Raw genomic sequence first — 7,029 nt, forward strand, 5'->3', positions numbered from 1 at the left:
AGCATCGCTATTGCTCTTTGCAAGAAATGGAACGCAACCAATGCGACAGAAGAAAATTTCAGCCGCAAGTTTAGTTTCGAACCACATTCCATAGTAAAGCAGTGATTCACTGGAATTCAACCCACTGGAATTCAACAAAGAAAAACAATAGTTCCGGTACTCTATTCTGTACCGTCAAGGCCGGAGGTGTAATTAAAGAAGATAATTTTGTTCTCAAATACGCATGGCACTGCAGTGACAGAAGGCAGCCGTCGATCGCAATTGTTAAATGAAAGGCCGCTAACTTGTTCGCATAACACAGCGCGTTTTACATTTATCTGGAGAGTAAAAGGAACGGAGAGGAAAATTAATGGCATGCACTCACTCGCTACACAATGCGCGCTCCGTGCCGTGCAGAACCAAGACGCCGTGACGATTTGCCGTCTGCAACATCGCTGAACGTAAGTTGGCGCTGTTGTCGGACGGTTGCGCAGACGGTAATTTACGCTTTTCATTCCTTTTATGCAGGCACTGCAAGCACCGCGAGATGCCGCTGTTAGGTTTTCAAGTTTTCTGCATCAAATAAATAAACGGGATGAGCTAAAAAAAACCTTGCTGTGTTTCTGTGCGCAGACTTCGCAGACGAAGTTTTCGTAGGTTCGCCATGGCGGCAGGATGTCAATGCGTTGCGGTTGTCGCAGCGAAACTTCCAGCATCGCTATTGCTCTTTGCAAGAAATGGAACGCAACCAATGCGACAGAAGAAAATTTCAGCCGCAAGTTTAGTTTCGAACCACATTCCATAGTAAAGAAGTGATTCACTGGAATTCAACCCACTGGAATTCAACAAAGAAAAACAATAGTTCCGGTACTCTATTCTGTACCGTCAAGGCCGGAGGTGTAATTAAAGAAGATAATTTTGTTCTCAAATACGCATGGCACTGCAGTGACAGAAGGCAGCCGTCGATCGCAATTGTTAAATGAAAGGCCGCTAACTTGTTCGCATAACACAGCGCGTTTTACATTTATCTGGAGAATAAAAGGAACGGAGAGGAAAATTAATGGCATGCACTCACTCGCTACACAATGCGCGCTCCGTGCCGTGCAGAACCAAGACGCCGTGACGATTTGCCGTCTGCAACATCGCTGAACGTAAGTTGGCGCTGTTGTCGGACGGTTGCGCAGACGGTAATTTACGCTTTTCATTCCTTTTATGCAGGCACTGCAAGCACCGCGAGATGCCGCTGTTAGGTTTTCAAGTTTTCTGCATCAAATAAATAAACGGGATGAGCTAAAAAAAACCTTGCTGTGTTTCTGTGCGCAGACTTCGCAGACGAAGTTTTCGTAGGTTCGCCATGGCGGCAGGATGTCAATGCGTTGCGGTTGTCGCAGCGAAACTTCCAGCATCGCTATTGCTCTTTGCAAGAAATGGAACGCAACCAATGCGACAGAAGAAAATTTCAGCCGCAAGTTTAGTTTCGAACCACATTCCATAGTAAAGAAGTGATTCACTGGAATTCAACCCACTGGAATTCAACAAAGAAAAACAATAGTTCCGGTACTCTATTCTGTACCGTCAAGGCCGGAGGTGTAATTAAAGAAGATAATTTTGTTCTCAAATACGCATGGCACTGCAGTGACAGAAGGCAGCCGTCGATCGCAATTGTTAAATGAAAGGCCGCTAACTTGTTCGCATAACACAGCGCGTTTTACATTTATCTGGAGAATAAAAGGAACGGAGAGGAAAATTAATGGCATGCACTCACTCGCTACACAATGCGCGCTCCGTGCCGTGCAGAACCAAGACGCCGTGACGATTTGCCGTCTGCAACATCGCTGAACGTAAGTTGGCGCTGTTGTCGGACGGTTGCGCAGACGGTAATTTACGCTTTTCATTCCTTTTATGCAGGCACTGCAAGCACCGCGAGATGCCGCTGTTAGGTTTTCAAGTTTTCTGCATCAAATAAATAAACGGGATGAGCTAAAAAAAACCTTGCTGTGTTTCTGTGCGCAGACTTCGCAGACGAAGTTTTCGTAGGTTCGCCATGGCGGCAGGATGTCAATGCGTTGCGGTTGCCGCAGCGAAACTTCCAGCATCGCTATTGCTCTTTGCAAGAAATGGAACGCAACCAATGCGACAGAAGAAAATTTCAGCCGCAAGTTTAGTTTCGAACCACATTCCATAGTAAAGAAGTGATTCACTGGAATTCAACCCACTGGAATTCAACAAAGAAAAACAATAGTTCCGGTACTCTATTCTGTACCGTCAAGGCCGGAGGTGTAATTAAAGAAGATAATTTTGTTCTCAAATACGCATGGCACTGCAGTGACAGAAGGCAGCCGTCGATCGCAATTGTTAAATGCAAGGCCGCTAACTTGTTCGCATAACACAGCGCGTTTTACATTTATCTGGAGAGTAAAAGGAACGGAGAGGAAAATTAATGGCATGCACTCACTCGCTACACAATGCGCGCTCCGTGCCGTGCAGAACCAAGACGCCGTGACGATTTGCCGTCTGCAACATCGCTGAACGTAAGTTGGCGCTGTTGTCGGACGGTTGCGCAGACGGTAATTTACGCTTTTCATTCCTTTTATGCAGGCACTGCAAGCACCGCGAGATGCCGCTGTTAGGTTTTCAAGTTTTCTGCATCAAATAAATAAACGGGATGAGCTAAAAAAAACCTTGCTGTGTTTCTGTGCGCAGACTTCGCAGACGAAGTTTTCGTAGGTTCGCCATGGCGGCAGGATGTCAATGCGTTGCGGTTGTCGCAGCGAAACTTCCAGCATCGCTATTGCTCTTTGCAAGAAATGGAACGCAACCAATGCGACAGAAGAAAATTTCAGCCGCAAGTTTAGTTTCGAACCACATTCCATAGTAAAGAAGTGATTCACTGGAATTCAACCCACTGGAATTCAACAAAGAAAAACAATAGTTCCGGTACTCTATTCTGTACCGTCAAGGCCGGAGGTGTAATTAAAGAAGATAATTTTGTTCTCAAATACGCATGGCACTGCAGTGACAGAAGGCAGCCGTCGATCGCAATTGTTAAATGCAAGGCCGCTAACTTGTTCGCATAACACAGCGCGTTTTACATTTATCTGGAGAGTAAAAGGAACGGAGAGGAAAATTAATGGCATGCACTCACTCGCTACACAATGCGCGCTCCGTGCCGTGCAGAACCAAGACGCCGTGACGATTTGCCGTCTGCAACATCGCTGAACGTAAGTTGGCGCTGTTGTCGGACGGTTGCGCAGACGGTAATTTACGCTTTTCATTCCTTTTATGCAGGCACTGCAAGCACCGCGAGATGCCGCTGTTAGGTTTTCAAGTTTTCTGCATCAAATAAATAAACGGGATGAGCTAAAAAAAACCTTGCTGTGTTTCTGTGCGCAGACTTCGCAGACGAAGTTTTCGTAGGTTCGCCATGGCGGCAGGATGTCAATGCGTTGCGGTTGTCGCAGCGAAACTTCCAGCATCGCTATTGCTCTTTGCAAGAAATGGAACGCAACCAATGCGACAGAAGAAAATTTCAGCCGCAAGTTTAGTTTCGAACCACATTCCATAGTAAAGAAGTGATTCACTGGAATTCAACCCACTGGAATTCAACAAAGAAAAACAATAGTTCCGGTACTCTATTCTGTACCGTCAAGGCCGGAGGTGTAATTAAAGAAGATAATTTTGTTCTCAAATACGCATGGCACTGCAGTGACAGAAGGCAGCCGTCGATCGCAATTGTTAAATGCAAGGCCGCTAACTTGTTCGCATAACACAGCGCGTTTTACATTTATCTGGAGAGTAAAAGGAACGGAGAGGAAAATTAATGGCATGCACTCACTCGCTACACAATGCGCGCTCCGTGCCGTGCAGAACCAAGACGCCGTGACGATTTGCCGTCTGCAACATCGCTGAACGTAAGTTGGCGCTGTTGTCGGACGGTTGCGCAGACGGTAATTTACGTTTTTCATTCCTTTTATGCAGGCACTGCAAGCACCGCGAGATGCCGCTGTTAGGTTTTCAAGTTTTCTGCATCAAATAAATAAACGGGATGAGCTAAAAAAAACCTTGCTGTGTTTCTGTGCGCAGACTTCGCAGACGAAGTTTTCGTAGGTTCGCCATGGTACAAAGCGCACGCATTCCCACACTGACACCTGAAAACTTATTTGGAAGCTAACTCGCGAGCTCAATGCAGAGCCACACCTCCGCGGCTATCGAGAACCGTAAGGGTCGTCGAGAAACCGCCTCTGGCATGTTAAACGCCTCGCTGTAGTAGCGCATCGCTGGCGACTAACCATCCATGCTCAAGACCGGTTTCGCGCTGCCAGGCAATACACACGATCATGGCGCAGGGAGCTTCAGTAGCTAATATAGAGTTCTATAATACAAAATGCACGCTTGCGCGCCTTAAACGCACGCATTTTGCAGGCCATTCTGGTTTATGTTACATCATTCAACGTACGCAGACGAGATAACTCCGCTGATAATAGCGCCATCCGGTTTGAATGAAGAGAACAATTTCTACAACAACGTGGGCTCCGCGATCAGCTCCGGCAGCGCCGCGGATGCCACGACAACAAACCGGCGCAAGTTAGGCCTAGGATCTACCAAATCGCCCAACGAAATAAGAAACGGGCCAAATTTCCCGTCCATTCAATCTGTTATAGGCAAGATGAGACGAAGCGAAAGCCCCATACCCAGTTTATAGCTAGTTCACGTGTTGAGAAACGCAATAACACTGACGAGTTCACTTCGAAGCGAGAGGCTCCGATTCCAAGCCCGCCGCCATGTAGTCCGTCCTTGAGCATCTGCTATGCGTTTGAAGTGACGACGTCGGTTCCTTCGACCCTTTTGTTGATTCCGGACCACCACATCCGCTTCCGGCATTTCAACCAATCAGGTGTGGCAGATTATGACGCTTTTTATTATGACACAAACCCGGAATACGGCCCCGTCATCCATCTGCTATCTCTGTTAAACTATTATCAGTCAATGAATTTTGATTTATTTAGTTGTTCCACTGTTAAACTTAGAGACCTGTTTGCTGATTGACTAATGTGATTTTGTCTATTCTGGTGTTTGTTTTATCTAGCTCAGGACTTTTTCTTTTCTTCTGCATTGATCGAGTGTCTTGATATGCTGATGTCTTGTTCATTGTTTGGTGCTGACGGTGTGTGTTTTATCTGGCTCAGGACTTTTTCTTTTATTTTGCTTTGATCGAGTGTCTTAATTTGTCTATCACTTGTTTTTTCTCTGGTGCTGTCTAGACGCTGCCTTATACATGAGGCTGCGGACTCGTCAAGCCGCCAAGTGGCAGCTTTTTTTCCGTAGCCCCTCCATCTGTAGCACCTGATGGAAAATAAAGATTTGATTCGATTTAATTTGATTTGGTGTTGACATAACTTTATGTATGGGGACGTCACCTCCTTACCGCAAATCGGAAAGCTTAGGTATAATAATAATAATTGGTTTTTGGGGAAAGGAAATGGCGCAGTATCTGTCTCATATATCGTTGGACACCTGAACCACGCCGTAAGGGAAGGGATAAAGGAGGGAGTGAAAGAAGAAAGGATAATAGGTTCCGTAGTGGACGGCTCCGGAATAATTTCGACCACCTGGGGATCTTTAACGTGCACTGACATCGCACAGCACACGGGCGCCTTAGCGTTTTTCCTCCATAAAAACGTAGCCGCCGCGGTCGGGGTCGAACCCGGGAACTCCGGATCAGTAGTCGAGCGCCCTAACCACTGAGCCACCGCGGCGGGTAAAGCTTAGGTATGGTGACATAACATTCCTCCCGCCAATGGGCACATTCTATGACCGACGATGCATTTTGTGCCCGTGGGGCTTCTGATACTATTGTATTGTTGAAGTTACTGCCTTTGAGCTGCCGCGATGGGCCTGGCATAGTACTCCATTGCATCACTTCAATAGCTTGAATATTTTACGATCATACGCTGATATGTGTAATGTCCAAAACAAAAACAAACATGCACGAGCATCGAAATAGTTTTAATTGCAGAGCTATGAGGCTTTCTTTATAAGTACTTTCTTCTTTACTGTATATAAAAAATAAAGTTAACCTTCCAGGGAGAAAATGAGCCCGTGCCATTTTAAGACCATCTCGAACAGCATGTTTTTTGACTGGGCCGAAACATTTTTAGCAGGTAGGTTTTTTAACAAGCCAGCAGAATAGGCCGGTTGAAAAAAAAAATCAATTGCCAACTAGCAGACGTGCAAGCTTTCAGATTATAACCTTAAAAAGCAAACATAATTTTAAGCATGCATAATTCATTTTTGTTTACTTCAGCAATCCTTAGGTCTCAGTGCTGCTGTGAAAAAAAGCAAAGTGCAGCCACGATGAGGTGCACTGTGATTATTCAGTCTGTTGTTTCTTCTCGTTTGAGAGCCACTGAAAAAAAAAGCAACAGAAACGATAAATGAAAAAGGAAAAAACGTTTCACACGTAGAAGAAAACACACAACACAAAAATGACAAAAAAAAAAACTGAGGGTCGATTGGTGGAGTTAGGCCAAACGCGAAATAGGTGTGCTAGCAGTTCGGTTTCCCCTTCAACTGCAGTGTTCAGATCCAGCCTTGGGCTCGGTAGCTGTGCATCAGCGCAGGCTACTAATTCGCTACATTTCACAATGCAGGTGTTCGCCTTCGCGGTGCAACTGCTTTTCGCCGCTCTACCGTCAGCCTCCTGTTCATCAGTTTTGACCGCCGCCCCGAAGTTCCTTGAAAAAGGCCTTTTTCATCCGCCTGCCCCATCACCGTTGCTGCCCCATCGCCTACCCTCATCGCCGCCAGAGGACGCCATCTTGGGCCATCAGTGGCCAGTCCATCACATCATCTGATAAATCTATCAGCCATATAAAGCCCCTGCTGTTATCGCCGCTGCTCTGTGGGCTCAGTAGCTGTGCATCAGCGCAGGCTACTAATCCGCTACATTTCACAATGAAGGTTAGTCATAAGTTTTTCCTATTCGCTAAAAAAACAGTAACTACTTTTTAATGCAGCTGCCGAGCCCTCAGTGCTGCTGTAGTATTGCTG

This window comes from Amblyomma americanum, chromosome 2, assembly GCF_052857255.1.
Source record: "Amblyomma americanum isolate KBUSLIRL-KWMA chromosome 2, ASM5285725v1, whole genome shotgun sequence".
Lineage (NCBI taxonomy): Eukaryota > Metazoa > Arthropoda > Arachnida > Ixodida > Ixodidae > Amblyomma > Amblyomma americanum.